The sequence below is a fragment of the Lonchura striata genome, chromosome 8 (assembly GCF_046129695.1).
Source record: "Lonchura striata isolate bLonStr1 chromosome 8, bLonStr1.mat, whole genome shotgun sequence".
Lineage (NCBI taxonomy): Eukaryota > Metazoa > Chordata > Aves > Passeriformes > Estrildidae > Lonchura > Lonchura striata.
This window is the reverse complement of record NC_134610.1, coordinates 33,578,072-33,595,495: the sequence shown is the minus strand read 5'-3', so window position 1 is coordinate 33,595,495 and position 17,424 is coordinate 33,578,072. Positions and strand designations below refer to the sequence as shown.

Sequence of the window (17,424 nt, the reverse complement as noted above, 5' to 3'; positions counted from 1 at the left end):
TCTGCAGGCCTTCATGATGAAAAGTAGTGTATTTCTGAAAGCTCAGGACACAAAACTTACAGAATAAATCACTATCTATCAGGCAGCAGCAAAATCCAGCCATGGCAGCCACTTGAATATACACATCTGGGTAGTGCTTAACTTAACTTGTTTAGGAATAGAAAGTTTTGTTCTGCTTTTGTTGATAGAGCGTACTAAAAACTGCCAATAATGCAAAAGGAGCAAAACAACTAACTGTCACATATCAGATTTTATCTGGAGGTGCATGAACATCTATCACACATACAGAGCTACCTGACATGCCATTAGGGTTGCACAGTTACACCTCAGGAGCTGAGCTGACAAAGAAAACAGGGATAACTCCATAAGCCTGACTGGGTATCCTTCTACATACATAGGCTACTGCCTAGCTCAAGGAACATATTTTATTCTTCCCATTCCCTCTGCCAAGATTATCTCAATATCTACTGTATCAGCCACTGCCCCATGGGCTTTGGTCCCTCACCCAGGGCCTGTCCATGCTTGCTGTCCAGTCTGCAGCTTTCACCACTGCAGACTTTGCCAGTGTTATCCTTCCCACACCAGTGTCCACTTCCAGGTCCTCTCCTGCAGGTCTCATTCCAAGCAGTAGTTTCCCAATAATTTATTAACTTCCAGTTTGCTTTCCTGGACTTCTGTCCCATTCAGCCCCTCTCTCCAACCTGCCTCTATTTCACTGCTTTTCCATCCTCACCTTTCCCCACACATCTTTTATCAAAGCTGTCTCTTCTCCCCTTCACTCCCTGCTTTCACAAGTTCTTGGCCATAAAAGAAAGTACAGATTCAGTTAGGGGAAAGCTAAGAACTCCCAATGCAGGCATCTCAAATGCTTTGCTATATACTCTTCATCAGCAGAGTGCTGCCTGTCACTCAGATCTGGGCTCTATGCCTGTCCAAACTCCTGGTGCTTCTACAATGGCTTTCAGGAAGAGCCAACTTGAATTCTGGAAGTTCAGAGGAAATGGTTTTGGACTCTCTGGGCCCCTCTTGCTGAGAGTAACGCAGCGTTCATTTCTCCTGTTGTGGATTCCATAATCTCTGGTCTTTTCCTCTGGCACTGCCACCACAAAGTGTCTGAGCTAGAGCTGCCCCCCTCAAACGCAGGTTAGGGAAGTTCTGATTTTAGAGGGGAAACATTTTTGTGAGGGGAGTTAAAAATCTTCTGTTCATTGGTTATTTAAGAAATTTCCGGACATTTCTGTTGATTCTGTTTGCCGGTTGGCATTTTGGGATGCTGCTGGGGAAGGACTTTGTTTCTTACAAACCCAAGGGGTGTTAAGAGTTGCTAAATTTTACACTACCTTTCATTTAATTTATGGGGCTGTTTCCAGTGTTCAAAGTTCTGATGCTCCTCCCCAGTTCTCACGTTCTGCCTCCTGTGTCCCTAACCACAAAAACCCTGAGAACAGGACAGGAGATGGAGCCTGAAATGAGGCACAGGCAAGCCACCTGCTGTCTGCCATCTCCCCTCCTTTCCATCCCCTTCCCAGGGCTGTACTGGCCATACCACTCTGGATCCCACCCTAACCCACATCCCATTATCCCTCAATCCTGTCTCCCTTCCTATGGCTTAGAAAATGGCACCCACCCTGTGAGGGAGCTGTCATGTTCAGCTCGCTCCCGCTCCCTGTTCTCTTGCCAGGTTCTCCCCCTGCATTCCCCCACGGAATTCAGGTGGCACCAGCGCAGCATTGCAGGGGACCCAACCCGCGATGGGAATCCGTCTCCAACGGGAAAATGAAAGACATCTGTAAAGATGCAAAAGATCGTGGCAGGGGCCTGCCCTATTTTAACAACCTGCTAAATGATGCGTTTGTGGGTCATGTTATGGTGCCCCATGACTCGAGACATTTTATGCACATCCTTGTCCCCCCCACTGAATTAATCTTGTGGGAGGAAGGATGGAAAAAACAACTACAACAACTAAAGGACTATGCCCAAAAAGACAGACAGGCACACTTAACATTAGACCATTTAGCCAGGGAGGGAGATTTCACTAAACCAGGCCATAGACCTCCCCTAAGCTGTGTTAGATGATGTAAAAGATGCAGCAAAACCAGCACTTTTACAGATACCAGGTGGGACAACACCAAATATTGACTTTACTAACATTTATCAGGGATTTGTTGAAGCACACCACTTCACCCCCACACAGGTCCTGGCTATCAAAAGGGGCACAACATTCCAAGGCCTCCCCTTCATCTCTCAGGGAGCCAGTGGTGAGTAACCGGCAGCAAGAAAGTTGTCCCAGATGCAGCCTCAAAGGTATAAAATTACCTGAATTTACTCAGCTTGAGCCCTGAGATGAGGTGTGTCCTGCCCAGATGTGGCAAAAAAAGTCACACTGAGGCTCCTAACAGCCTGTGCAACAGACCCCATGCAGAACATCAGGACACCTTTTTCTGAAGTCCAGAGACCGCCCTCCCCAAACACCTCCAAAACTTATCACAAGCAATAAACCACCATTGCTCTCTCTGCATCTAGATTTGCACCATGTGAAACAAAGACCCCTCCCATCAAATGTTGGAGACTCCTTCAAAACTGTGAGAATGCTCCCATGAAGAACAGGCAGTAAATTCAGTATTACACAAACTAACTGCACCTGTGCCAATGTGTTCCTCTCCAGCCTCACCCCTCTTAACCCCTCTCTGTTCACACAAGATGTGCCCCAACATACCACCCATGTCCAGCCCTATGCCAATCTTTGAAACACCCCTAGGGCCATGAAAATACAGATGAAGACACAGGTTCAGAGATAGAGACTTCCTGATCAGTTCACAGATTGTCCCAGTTCCCTCTCAGCCCACAGCTGATGTCTGCACTTTATAAGGCTGATGTGGCATTTGGAGACATTCTTCCAGGGTAAAGGATGGAAGTATTTTCCAGCATCCCTGGGTACCCTACATATGCACTGTCAAAGACCAAGAAATTATGAAAACTACTTTTTTTTTTTTTTACAGAATACTTACTGTCCATATACTTACCATATTATAAAAAGAATGGCTTTGCTGCTGTGCTTTTAGCTTTACCAGTTTGAAACACTTTACATGAGTGAGGCTGCAGCACAAACTAGAATAATGAAATCCTAAAAGCTCCTTTTCCTGAAGCACTGCTAGGATCAAACCCTACTGCGTGCATACCAATTGGCAAGATTTTCAGAGAGGATTTACTCTGGTGCTTTGTCAGTGTTCCTCTGCGAATATTAAAAAAAAGTCGGAAGATTTTCTTGAAGCAAATTTTTGCTGTCCTCAAGAGATTTCAATTTTCTTCAAATTTCTGACCAGTTTAGAGGGCTTTACTTGTGCATATTGTTAACATCAGGCTAATAAAGACTACAATATCCACTTCATTATATTTGACATAAAGCCCACGATCAGCAAAAAAAAAAAAAAAAATTACCATTTAAAAAATACAGTTGATGTTTCAGACATGAAAGATTAAAATGACATGCTGCTTTGAAGAATGCAGTGCACTTCACTTTGTTGTACCACTTCCAAAGAGCATTGCTCATATCCACCTGCAGCTCCTGAAACACTGGTGCCGTTCTTCAGCCATAGCATGGAACTACTAAGAGATATGCTTTTAAATAGAAGGTGTCTATCAATACTAAATGAACACAAAAGTGACAGGAAGTTACTGTATAATCAGTTCTCTCCATATAGTTAATATTTTATTGCTCTCTTTTTTCCCTAGCATGAAACTCAACATGGCTCTATTTTCTTTGGCTCTTGACCTTTTACTCTCTTTTCTACTGATTTACCTGTTCAAAACCCCAGGAGGCTGTAATGTGAAAGATTTCCAAAGACAACAGGAAGATTTATGAACACTGTCCAAGGCTCTCCTTATGAGAAAAATCTTCTGCAGCCAGAAAGAGCTCACATTAGGGATGATCAGTGCAGTGTTCATAGTCATCTACTTAAATTCCCAGACTTAAATTTCTACACTATCAATGGCATAAAAAAACAGGGAAAATACTCTAAAGACATGGTACAAGAAAACTTCTCAGTCCACCTCTTCTTAAAATCTAGATTTAAAAAATCATTGCAATTTAACTCTCAACATTTGTTTTTCCATTTCAGCAACTGCCAAACAAGACACCTGATCATAAGAACAGGGGCAGCAGCAAAGCCCAGTGCTGCAGCCATGGCATAGAATATACATTAAAGCCCCTGGACATCCCCATCTCTGCAAATCATTGTGCAGTGTCAATGAAAAGCCAAATTAGGTATGCAAGGGCAGAACTGGACTTTTACACAATAAAATAAATAGCCAGGCCCTAGGCAGGAAGAATTCTAAGCACTCAACATGTTCTTGAGTGGGAGGAAGAGCTGAGCCAGTCCAGCCTTGCAGCAAAACAGATCAATAATACCTGTGTGGAAAGCCAGGGAGACAAGTAGAGCTTTTTTCTCCATATCAAGATGTCTCTATCCTTACCCAACCTCTAAGTGCAGCATTCTGTCTTACTGGCAATCCTTGTGCTTCTGAAAATTCTACTTTCAACACTTTTCTGAAGGTGTGGGCTTGGTCCTACCAACAAAGCCAGGCATGTCTGCTGGGAAATCACCAACATGCATCAACAATCCCTGACATACAGCTCCTGGGACAGGGATATAGTTCTGCTGCAAGTAAGCTACGCAAGGATATTTGGGGTGTTACACAGTTATATCCTTCAGTCCTTCACTGCTCATATTCTGTAAGCAGGCTGTAATAACAAAAAAACCCACCAAACCATACCCCCCAAAAAAATGAAACGTCACGTATTTAAGAACTGGAAATACCCAATATGTTTTCTCAGTGTAAATCAAGGTTTTTTTTCTCCCTCAGCAGCTAAGAGTGAGCTGAATTTTCAATTTTTTAACACCCCCACAGGATTACTGACCTGCATTACCTTGGTCACTGCCTACTTGCAGGACTGCAAATACAGGGCACTATAAAATTACTGGGTGCAATTCAGCATCAAACACAACACATATACATTGCACATGGCAAAGACACAACCAACTGACTTCCATAAGTTAGCATGTTTTAGTCGTGTAGTGTTTTCAAGATCAATTCATTAACAGGAGGTTAGGCATTCAAATCAGATCCTTCACAGTTTCATTTTAACCCCTTCTTGCTGCTTTTTCTCTGCATCTTTTCCTACATGCAGAAATACAGGATAACTCCATACAGAATTCCACAGTTTCTCAAGCATTTTCATGGGTGCTTTGATGGGGGCTCATGTTTGCTATAGTAAATCCAAACATCAGTCAATAAAACTGCCTCCCTCAGGAAGTACAAATATGGCATAACTGTGATGCTGGAATACATGTGAAAGGATGAAATAGCAACGTAAGGAGTACATTACACACTACTTTAATTGCACCCTCTTTATAGAGAGGACAACAATGGAAACTGGTAAAAAGATGATGAATGTTTTCTGCATTTAGCACCACCTGCTTCCATTTTACTTCCCTTGTCATCTCTGCACCAGAAACCCTGAAATAACCAGCATCACTGCAGTTGTAATGACTTGAACACCCACCTCAATCACATACAGAAAAAAGCCTAATTTTGTAGGCTTTGGTACTTTTAAATTATGTTTGTTACCATGAGAACTCGATTAAAATGCCACCCACAAGCTTGCAGAAAGGGGGTAAAAACAACAAAACAAAACAAAATGAAAAAAATCTACTTTTAATCAGTGGTAGTACACTTGCTGCATTGCAGCATTCTCACAAACTCCCCAGCCTTCTGCAGTAAGAGGCAGCAGAGACACCCAGAGAGATATATTTTGCTGAATACTTTATTCAGGAAAAAAATTAGCTGACAGTTCAGTTGTTGTCCAGTACTTTTGTGCAATATTATTTTTCAAAGAAGATAAAGCAGACATAGATGTTCTGCACCATGATGGAAGGTTTGATTTGAAAACCAGACAATTACATGTACGTTAAATATGAGGGCAACTTGACAGTCACACAGGACAAAAAGATTTTTTTGTTGATCTCTGAGTTAAATCAAAGCTATGAAACCCTCTGCTTTCCCCTTCATCCTACCAATTTGTAAGCTTTATAAATTTATGCTGATTTTTATGAATATGTACTTCTAGAAACTCAAGCAATAGCACTGTATCTATTAGGCCTCTTGCTTGTTTATTTTTTCTTTTTAATTTACAGCCTTGCGTTTGGATTAATGGACATGGACACTGCATTCCTGCAGCCTGACTAAGAGCCAGAGTTTGCACCCCAAGCCTTCAGCCATGTCAAATTAGATAATTAGACTGTGGCTGAAACAAAAGCCAGCAACAAACCACAGCAAGCAGCTTGGTCAGCAGTGGATGTGTGAAATGCCACAGGCTGTAGGAATGGCCTGCAGGGAGTAGTGGGCAAGTAAAGGGAAGAGTTTCCCACCTCTGATCACAACAACTCACTAGGCACTTACTCAAAAGGAGTCATGTCTCTCTTAAAAGACATAGTTAATCCTCCACAAGAGGGAAATGACTGCTATTGCAATTAAGAGACCAGCTAAATTGTATCTCATTGAAGGTGAGATTAGAGTGAATTTCCCCGTGAAAGATCAATCACCCTCTCCACAACATTGTCCATATTAGAGCATTAGGCATCCTTCAGGTTTCAAAAGCAGCCGCTCCATGAGGAAACATCTATCAGCCGGACAGACAGAGATGGCATCAACGTGAACTATGCCAGAAACCCTGGAGAGCACCTTCTCAAAATGAACATGTAAACTGAGCTGAAACAAGAGGGATAAAACAGACCTTTGATACAGCTTCAGCAGAGCAGGCAGGTCCCCCAGTCCTTCGCTTGCATCTTTACACAATATTACCACCTGCTCTCTCCATTTTGAATGTTATGTGTAATGTGTGTACTTGCAGCTGTACTTTCACCTGCTATGAGTTAAGCATTGCAGATGATAGAGGGTTCCACCAGAGGAGAGAACAAAGCCATGAACCAGCAGCAGGGGATATCCTAAAAACAGAGATATCCTATCCAAATCACACAGGCTGCACGGGAGGATTGCACCACCTAGGCTGGGGGAGGCACCAACATCTTCCAGTAACACCAGAGGCTCTCAGCCATGCAAAAAGATACAAGTATACTTGCTTGAATGTAGAACATCAAATGTGGAGAGTGTCATAACCTCCACCAGGCAGGATCCTAAAGGAGACTTTTTAGATCACTGTGAGTCATATTTTGGGGAAGAATTCTAAGGAGCATCTATCATAGGTAATTTCACTGAGGTCAAGAGAGCTACCTTGAGTTACCCCACCTCCAAATCTGTACCCACTGACAGCCTGGAGCTTCCATGTCAACCCCTTCCTGCTCCTGCACACGTACAGAACTGACTCCCACCACCTTCCATGAGTTGTACACCACACAGGCAAAACATGAGCAAAGCTTGACCCTGTATACTCAAAAGACCATGGACATCTCATACCAGAGGCTGAGATGTGGTGTAAAGAGTTATGAGAAGAGGGCTGAGCTGGTGACAGAACAGTCAGAATGACACTAGCCATGGCTGAGCTCTGTGAAGCCTACTTTCATGCTGATGACCCACAACACAGTGTCTGTGCCACTTCAAGCCAGCAGGACCAGCTCAGACAGCCCCTTGCTCAATGGCATAATTTTCTATTGCTTTTCCTCCTCTATATCTCTCTTTCTTTCTGCTAGTTGCAGTGACTTGGGATCATGCCCCCATAGAGCTGCAAATAGGAGAAGAATAATGCTTATGGTCATCCAAACCTCCCACTGACAAAAAAACTCTGTGTTTAAGAAAAAGTTTGACTTATCCTTCATAGGCATGGATTTACCAGGAGATTAGTAACATTCGAAATTTTAAATAAAGAGATTTCTCTCTTATTATCTATAGACTGCTAAGACCATGATTGTCTCACATCTTCTATGGATTATTGTTAAATTTTTTTTTCTGGTAATTTGTCTCCTTCCATTAGGCATTACCTGCATAGAATTTACTAAAGTTGATCAAGGGATGACAAATTTCATGCACCAATGGAAGTACCTTCGAGATCATTTCACTCAAAAAGAGGTTTTCTTCCTCATACAATTGTGGTGTAATACAGATATTCCTACAATCAAGGATTTTTAGAAAGGCAGAGAAGTTTTAAGGTTAAGGCACTGAGATCCAAGATTAGAATTAGTCCAGGCTTCTGCTGCTCACCTGGCACTATTACCTTGAACTTATAAATAAACAAGCCCATACCTCAGTTCTCCCATCTGTAAAACATGTATTAATGATATTCACATGGTGTGTAACTTGTCTATTTATGATCTAAACCCTTCAGGGCAAGGGCTGTCTCTTCCACATGTGCAAGGATGCTCTGGCTCCCAACCAAAGCCTTTGGATCCAGGTTTCAGAAAGTTTTGCTCAAGGAAGGACATTTATCAGACACAGCAACTGCCTGAAGGCAGCATGACAAACTTGAGGCCACAAAAAGGAGACTCAAAAGGGAGGACTGCAAAACTGGCCACTGACACCAGAGCACACAGGGGAAACAGAGGGATCTGGGCACTGTGTGCCTGTTTGACAGCTCTGGGGACAGAGGTTGCCAAACAGCTCCAGGCCCTGGGTGCCTCAAAGCTCAGCTCAGGCCTCTGGTGCTGCTGAAAGGGAACTTGATCCCTTAAAACTCTCAATCAGAAGCCAGGACTGACACAACAGTCATGGATTAAAATTTGGATGTGAAGTCTCTGATGATGGTTGCAGATTACAAACTACATTAAGGAGTCCCTGCTGTTGGTATTATCATAAAAACAAACAAAAATGCAGATTCTTATTTCAACTCCAAAGGGCTGCTGGCCTGACCAATTGGCTTGTCTCTAAATGATTTCTTTCACTGATATTCCACAGCACTTCCCACATCTTTCCTCCAGGAATCTATATAAAGCTTGTTGCATTTCTTCTTCTGATGGATGCTCATTTCTGAAAATACTTGTACAAGGAATTGTCTTTGGTGACCTAATATAGTGCCAGAATTAATTTAAGGAACCATTAAGCACAATGCATCAAGTCCCTGATACCAATCTGCCTCTATATATACATAACAGGTCCTTCAGATTTCTCCCTGATGTCAAACCAGTATTGTAAACTGCCTGGTTGGTTCTGCTGGTCACCTTAGCTGAAGATACATGAACACACAAATTCCTTAATTCTCTTACACTACTTGTGCTCCTTTTTCCTGTCTCTGCCTGTCTGCTGTGTCTATCCACACTCATAATTGTCAATCACACAATCACACTGGCCAATTTCTACCACGTTTGACAGAAGATTCTAAGCTCCTACCTACCACCATAGGAAACCCACAGATGGATAAAAGAGAGAGAGGATAAATGCCTCTACAAAGGGAAAAAAAAAAACCAAGGAGAAGAGCTCAGACTATTTCTACTGTCTGGCAGTGTCCTGGCAGTCTGCTCAGTACACGTGGAGCTCACATGCAGGCACAGCACACAGTCTTTCTGCTAAACTGTCTAAGCACAGACAGGTTAAGGATAAAGCAGGTGCTGGTTAACCTGCAGAAAGAGAGAAGTCACTGCACAGAGGACATAGAAAGTTGCTGAGAAAATCCAAAGTAAAGTCAAGAAATCCCAAAGGTCCAAGGAAGAAATGGACATAATTCAGCGAAGAATGAGGAAAAGCAACAAAAGTAAAGCAAAGTGGGTATTGAAAGGAATAATCAGATGCTGGGAATCTGAAAGATCACAGTACAGGTGTGTGAATCTTCCACAGGGAGCCAAGATGAGAAAACCAGCAGTACATGGTACCACAGGAAGGGAATACAGGGGCTGGAGAGGTGGAGTAGAGATTGGTTGTAGAATAGTGAGATAAACATCACAAGCTCTAAGCAGAGAGCCAACAATGGATGCCCTCCCACACTGACAAATAATACTCAATATTTTTATTTAAGAAACAGTTAAATTGGCAACACCATTTCCAGCACTGAGCTAAACTCACACTAAGAGAAAGTACTGACTTCAGGCATTTCAAAGTATGGATTTATTCTAGAAGGTCTAGATACATTTCAGACTGCAAGAGAAGGCACTTGTATGACTCTACCAAACCTTCCTCACTCAAACCAGAAAAAACAGGCCTTCCCATCTTTACTTGATGGTTTTACTGATAGCTGGAAGTCAGTTATCTGAGCATTCAGAACCTAGTGGGGGAAAAGGAGCAGCAGGGTGGTCCAATTCTGTTCTAACATTTACATTAGTTTTAAATGGAGCTGAACTATTTTGTTCATTTCTGTCACTTGCTACAGTGAACAATATGCAGAAATAGAGCTGCATTACTAACTAGACTTTTGCTGTATTAGGGAAAACAACATTCCAAATGGAAAATATACTAAAACAACAGAGACAAACAAGAGGTGAAGCTGACCTCCTGTACTTTACAACTCACTATACACTGGATTTTAAATTGAAAAAAACCCAAGTAAAATAAGATTTGATCCCTTGTAAGGTGTATATCCTATGAGGTTACAATTTCCCAGCATGAACTACGGAGTCTCTAAGGTAATAATAACACAGACAAATACTGTCCCACCAGTCCTTTCGGGCTGCTCACAGCTCCATGCCTCAGTGAAGATTTGACTGTAAGCTCCTTGGGGTCTGGAACAGCTCTGCTGTTTGAGCACACAGCATCTAACACAATAGTGATCTAATCCAGACTTGGACACCTAGTCACTAATATTATGATAGCTACAGCAATGAATCATATAGCATTAAGAAGAAACACAGCAAAAGCTGCTGTACACAGTATCTAGTTCCCAGACATGCCACCATTATTAACCTTAGATTCAAAATCCTGTTGTGTCTAATTCTACTTTCAGCACAGAGCGAATGTTCTCATGAACATGGCAAACTGATGCACAAGTAACTGTAAAAAAAGCAAAACATTTTTTCTTGCCCCAAATAAATTACAACTTAAAACAAGAATACCAGGGAGCTGTTATTAAGAGTATGCTGCAGGAAACTCATAGAGATGCAGGTATGTGCAACATCAGGAATTAGTCATTGATGCAGGACTCCTGATCAAAGTGCCTTGCAATTTACCCCAGATTTCCCACACACACATGGCAAAAGGCAGAACAACCAGCAATCTTACAGTAATGTCCTAAAGTCTTCTGATGTAAAATTCAAGGATGATTTGAAAAATAACAAAGAGACAAGCCATGTGAGGATCTCACTTCTCACATCAAGACCTCACTTGAACATTAATTGCATGGTGTATTATACTCCCCCCTCCCTGTGTAATTATTCCAGCTGTCCAAAATGTCATGGCTAGAGACTGGACTGAATTAAAACTTCCTGCTTCAGAAGGGCCCAAAGTCTCAGAAGGCTTAAAAATAAGAGAAAAAAAATTACTCATCTTAAGGATGACAACTACAGTATTTTTTGGTCATGATTATGAAAGGTTTTATCAACTATGCTGGAAAAAACATTAGGATTCAAACATCTGTTCTTCTCACAAGTGTCGTTCCTCAATACAAATGAATCTGTGCCTCTCAAACTTCCCTCATGGAGAAATGCTCACAGCACTTCCATTATTCCCACTATCTCTTTCAAAAGCATATTTGCTATCACAACTGCTTAACTACACTTTAAGAAGGCTTAACTCTGAGTGTCAGGCTCCCTAACACTGAACTTACAGGCTGTATTGCTTAGGAACTTGTGACTTGCATTACAAAGCAATTTACAGGTATTAAGTGTGAACAGAATGATTTTTTCCCCAGCTGCTTTGCAGGCAGCACTGACTTCCAGCTCCCTGCTCAGTGAGAGACATGAGCACATCCCTGTGTGCTGCATCCTTGTCCTGACACCAGCCAGAACCAGATGCTCCACAGGAAAGTTTGAGAGAACATGGCAGGAGGACTAAGGTGTTTTTAGACAGCAGCAGCGTTTGCTGTGAAGATGAACAAGGGACGTGTCAGACCACTGAAGGAGACAGATGATACAAGGCCTTTGTGACAGGCCCCCAGACCAGTCACACCTGTAAAAAAAGGGCTGATGTGCACCATTCAGCAAGGACTTCTGAAAACTGAAACCGTAATTTTTACAAGTGTGAGCAATTTCTTTTTCATATAGCTGTAAAGCTATAATCCTTAGCAAGATGATTCATTTTCAAAAGGATGTTCACAGCAAAAATTCAACCGCCTTTTAAAGAGATGAGCTTCTATTCCATGGTGTTTTCTTTCTCTCCATGTCATCCAGGGGACAAAACTCACAATTGTGAGAATTCAGCATTACCACACTGAACTGGTTCCTGAGCTACAGGAGGGATTATGTTGACTGCTAAAGATGCAGAAACAACTGCAGTAAGTGTCCACAAAACCAAAATGCAGCTCAGCAACTCACGGTCACTTCCTTAATTTTGCTCCTTTATAAAGTCACTTAAGTACTGCACAGAAGTGGAAAAGTTCTGTGTTGGGGTTGGCTGTTGATCCTGACAAAGGAATCAAGCATAAGCTGCAACACACAGGACACCTGCTTCCCTTCCTTATCAATCTCTTCTTCAAATTAAACTCTGTGGCTCATCACAACAGAGGGGAAAGGAAGGATGACATTTCCTTCTTCCTCTCCCCTCCCTGTCTCTCTGGCCCACTTCTTGCAACCAAAGAGTTGGGAAGGGGCTTGCTAAAAAGCTGCAGCAAGTCAGGTAACCTGCTGTCCATTTCTGCCTGAATTGCTTTGCTTCCTGGCTGTAAACAGGTTTTAAGCACCTACTAGTGACTCAGCCTGCTACATACGAGTATTACTAATACCACCACCATCATAGCATCATGATTTGACAGTAACAGAGGACCTTCTGTGTCCTTCCCACTGCTTAATGATCACGTCTCAATCCTTTCAAAATGTAGCGAATTCTACCTTTGCTAGTTCACAAATAACACTAACAGAATATTCAAAACAGGTTGCATTCAAAACAGGTGTTTGTAAACGAGTGAATGTGCAGATAATGGCTATTAAGACAATCAGAAGAAAGGAGGGAAGAGAAGTTGATTACAAAACAGATGACAGCCCTCCTTTCAAAGGAGGAAAGAGGCAGATTGATGCTATGTGATAAACACAAAGGAGGAAATCCCAAAGGCTAGTTTGGTACAAGGACCTTTTGTAAGTTTGACCTGGAAGCTGAAAGCTTCTTGCAAGTGAGATTGCAGAACAGTCTACTGGTTGGTAGGAGACTATTTTTAAGAAGAAGTCTGATGAAGGAGGAATGGATGTCACACTGACAGTAAGTGTGACAAAAGCCTCCTGCATCCCCGTGTCAGAACCACCCAAGTGGGGATGCCTCATTGCAGCCCTCCCAATGCCAAGCAGAAAACACTCAAGCCAACTGCATGGGAAAAGAGAAAACAACAGCAATAACACCACTAAGCTCCACTCTGCCTACTTGCCAACTTTCCCTAGTGCTACAACAATCACTGAAAAAAAACTAACCCAAAGTAAGCAAAATAAAAAACAATAACAACTCTAGAATATTTTCCTCTTCAGAAATCTTCTGTAGCTACTACAAGAAGCCCTTCTAGTGAGTATCAATTCATATCTCTTTTCTAATAACTGTTCTAATCCTTCCTCACTGACATCTTTCTGTATAATGTTAACATTCAATCATTGATGAGGGAAATTTCAAACTCTAAAATACAAGCTATGGTGTACGTATGCTCTGTACAAAATTCATCTAAGATGAGCCCGTATCCAAAGAGGTTCCAGCCTAATTGAACAAAGTATCAATACACAAATGCTCTCCCTGAGTGGATTGCATGCTCAGCTTGACCTCCTGCTGCCCTCAAGGCTCTGTTCCAGATGGCTGCTGCCAAGCTGCATCCCCATCTACGTGCCTCCCCTTCTAAGCATCAGTAGGTTCACAGCAGAAAAAGAAATCCAAACAATTCTTATACTCAAAAAGTAACTCAAAATTACCTGTAATCTCAATGTGACAGAGCCTTACAGGGGTGTTAAAAATTCCCCTCTCCTGCTTAGAAACAGTCCCAGATGAGTAAATGGCACCTTCATGTTTTGGGGTCCTTTCAGACAGTTCACACACAGAAAAGCTTGTGTCAGAAGGAGATGCTGAGTTTGTTCACAATGCACAGGGAACCACAGGGCCCAGTGACCAGCATGAAGAGTCACTGCAGCATCTCCAGAAACAAAACCACAACATCAGAGAATGGTGCAACTCTTCCAAAGCTGCGTCCTCAGCTCCAGATGCTGCAAACAGGCTCTACTGCCATCCCAGCCCAGAGAGCTCTATCACCACTTCTGATGCCCTCTGTGCCACCTTCCTGATTCTGTTATTCCTCCCTGCCAGCCAAGAGCCCAGCCTTAGGGGATGCTCTTACACAGGGAGGGGGCAAACACTTCTCCTTTTGCTGACCCCCACCTCCTTTGTCACAACTTTCCCTGTCACACACCTGTGATACACTATTTCCACTGCAAATTCTGCTACTTTTAGTCACACAGAGACAAAAGGAAACAGGAGAGACAGCAAATGCTCGCAGGATCTTACACCTGTATTTTATCTCCTAATCACTGATGCAGCAACCCTGTGAAGAAAATGCTATTTCTGATCTATGACAGCTTCTCTCTATTTTCATTCCAGACTTGCCAACTTCTTAAACTGTCTGTGACCTCTGAGCAGCATCAAGAGGCTGTGGAGCACTCCATGGATATACCCTTTATTTCAAGAGCAATAATTTAGGTCTGTCAGTTGAGGGTGGGATCTGCAGAGACAATTTAAGCTCTGCACAGCAGACAACTGAGAACTTACTTTATCACTAGTGGAACATTATCAACAGTGAAATGGCAACTGCAATAAAAACTGCCTGTTACTTTAAGTCTTACAGGCTAATTTAATCCTTCATTTCATACTTGCACTGCTGCAAGGGTATTCTGAGGCCATGGGAAAATTCCTGAAGCATGCAGGATCACTGCTTATGCTGCCCCTCCTGCCTGGCAGAGGTTGGCAGGAGCCTGCAGGATGCTGGACGTGCTGGCAGCATCCAGGAGCAAATAGGAGCCCGATGGGAGCAAATGCCAGGGCTGGGGTGGCTCCTGCCCTCCCACAGTTTGAGTCCCAGAAGGCAAATGGCTCCTTCCAAAAGTGCTGGGCTGCCTGTGCTGTGCTTTCCAGGAGGAGGAGTAGCACTGAAATTCTGCAAAACAACAAAAAGCACCTTAACCCTCAGGAATATCATATGTCTCAGAGACAGGAGAGGCTGGCACATAAACATTTTGTGTGCCTCCACAGCCCATGTCAGGCCTGTGGTGCCATGCCTTGTGAGAGAGAAAAGTTCACATATGGAATCCAACTGTCTTGTACTTGTGTGTCTGCTTTTTACAGCCTACAAATGCAGAGAGCCAAGTGTGATTCTCTAGTTCAATTTCCTTCAAATTCATAAATCCAGAGACTGCATGCAGAAGTAAACTAAGGGGCTGGTTGGGAAATTGAAATATTTATGGGATTGTAAGAGCTTAAATCTAAAACCAGCCTTGTACCCAATACATACACACAGAAGTGCACATGTGCATGTCCATACAAATCCTACACCATACACAATTACCTGTTTTCGTCCTGTAGTATCAGCTTGCCTTCCTCTAAACCTGTGTTTGATCCTTCCATTTTTTCATCTTCAAGTATCCTGGCAGCCTCAGAATCATGTCACTGAGTACTCAAGGAAAAGACAGGAGATTGATTTTGCTCCCTGTTCAAGTATGATCTCATAGAAATGTGTCCTAAACTGCCATAATCCAGCACCTTCTTTTTATTAGTTACAAGGCAAAGTAGGTACTTTTATCACCTGAATAAAACTTTCATGCTCATGTAGTTCATGCTACTCTTCAAAGGACGCAGAGTCTGAACCTCCTCTTGTTGGGCTGTGAGGTAGCACAAGCTTCTACAGGCATCTGAGCTCACTGAAACCCTCATTTTGCTCTTGTTACAAGGCCAGAGCAAACAAATCACTTCTCCCCAAAATAATGGCAGTATTTCCCCCTGCCCTGCCCAAATGAAGTTACACCAGCAGAAGCTCCAGCACTTTGCCACTCTGCTCACACTGCATTTCTTCCTTACGCTTCAGATGTAGTTTTTCAATCAAACTCTGTTCCCATTTGCTGGAGTTCAGTATTTTGTCTTTAGCATTTAAAATTCACGCTTGTGAGAAGAGCAACTATGTTCATTTGAAAATCAAACTGGAATGAACACATGTGCATACAGAAGTAGTGACAAAACAAATATCTGCTCATCTCTATGACACAGGTTTTCTCTAATGCTTGTTTTTATTCTTCTGGACAGGAGTCACCCGAATGTCTTCTCTTTTCAAGAAGGAGAAAAAAGTGCATTTCTTTGATCCAACCTAATCATTTTTGATTCTGGAGATCTGGAATCATTGTGCTTGTGATTACTCTGTCAAATCATTCTCATCTTCTCTGTGGTATAACTCAGTGCAGCAGCAGGATATGACAAACCAGAGCAGTGTGCAGGAGCACTGTCACCTGTCTCAGAGGCTTGGCTTTTGTATCATCACCATCTTTCCACCCATGGCTGTAAGCAGGTTCTTGTTAAGCCAAAAGTGAGACAGCTGCTTTGACATTGGATACTGTGGCTCCCATCAGATGCAGGAGGATTTTTAAAAAAACTACTTAAAATACTTCTATTTTTTAAAAGTTGGAGTATTGCAAAAACAGGAAGTAGCCCCAGAAAAATTAAGTGTTCCAGGAACTAGAGAAGTTTTCTCAAGCCTTCTTATTTTGTTGAAGCAGACTGCCTGTAAAACTATGCCAACAAGTTAAAAAGTCATACCTGGGTAAGCAGATGATAGGATGCTGAGTCTGACTGTTAAACAAGGGAAACCCTCTGTTCCTACAAAGAAATAGAAAAATAGGCTCACTAGTCTCTATGCAGCAAATTTAGCATAAACTCAACATTGTAAGGGATTATAAAATGTCCTCACATCTTATGCATACATTTCTGTCCAAGCCTTTTTCTCTCAGCTTTATTTCCCAAGACTCATTAATTCAGATTCCCTGTTTTGTCCATCCTGCTTTGGGACCACCAAGGAGCTGCTTACTCCCTAGGCCAGCACTAAAAAAAAAAAAAAATCTGGCACTGACTCCCCATCCATCAGGGAAGGCAAATAGAGCACAGCACAATTCCAGCCAGACTCCCTCCAGACTGGGAGAACTGTCAGAGCTGCTATATGCAGAGACTCCACTGCAGGGCAATCCCAAGGAGGAATGAGGAAAGTGGAGGAAAATGGTTGCTAAGATGCACAGAAAGTAATGGAAGAAGAGCAAAAGTCCTTCACTGACTTCCCAGTATGACACTTCAAAACAGCTGAAGATACCAAGGCAGGGAACTACTACAGGTTCCTCTTTA

General features: G+C 42.5%; 1 protein-coding gene across 43 annotated transcripts in view; it reads right to left on the bottom strand.

Moving 5' to 3' along the window:
* The window catches only part of MAP2 (microtubule associated protein 2), a 233,372-nt gene that overhangs the window by 87,088 nt on the left and 128,860 nt on the right, over positions 1-17,424 (bottom strand). For 8 of the 43 annotated variants that reach the window (XM_021532516.3, XM_021532512.3, XM_021532525.3 and 5 more), the window contains one exon: positions 16,849-16,908. The exons of the other annotated variants lie outside the window; for them this stretch is intronic. The gene's annotated coding sequence lies outside the window, so the exon portion shown is untranslated. The remainder of the gene's footprint in view (positions 1-16,848; positions 16,909-17,424) is intronic. 43 annotated transcript variants of the gene reach the window in all.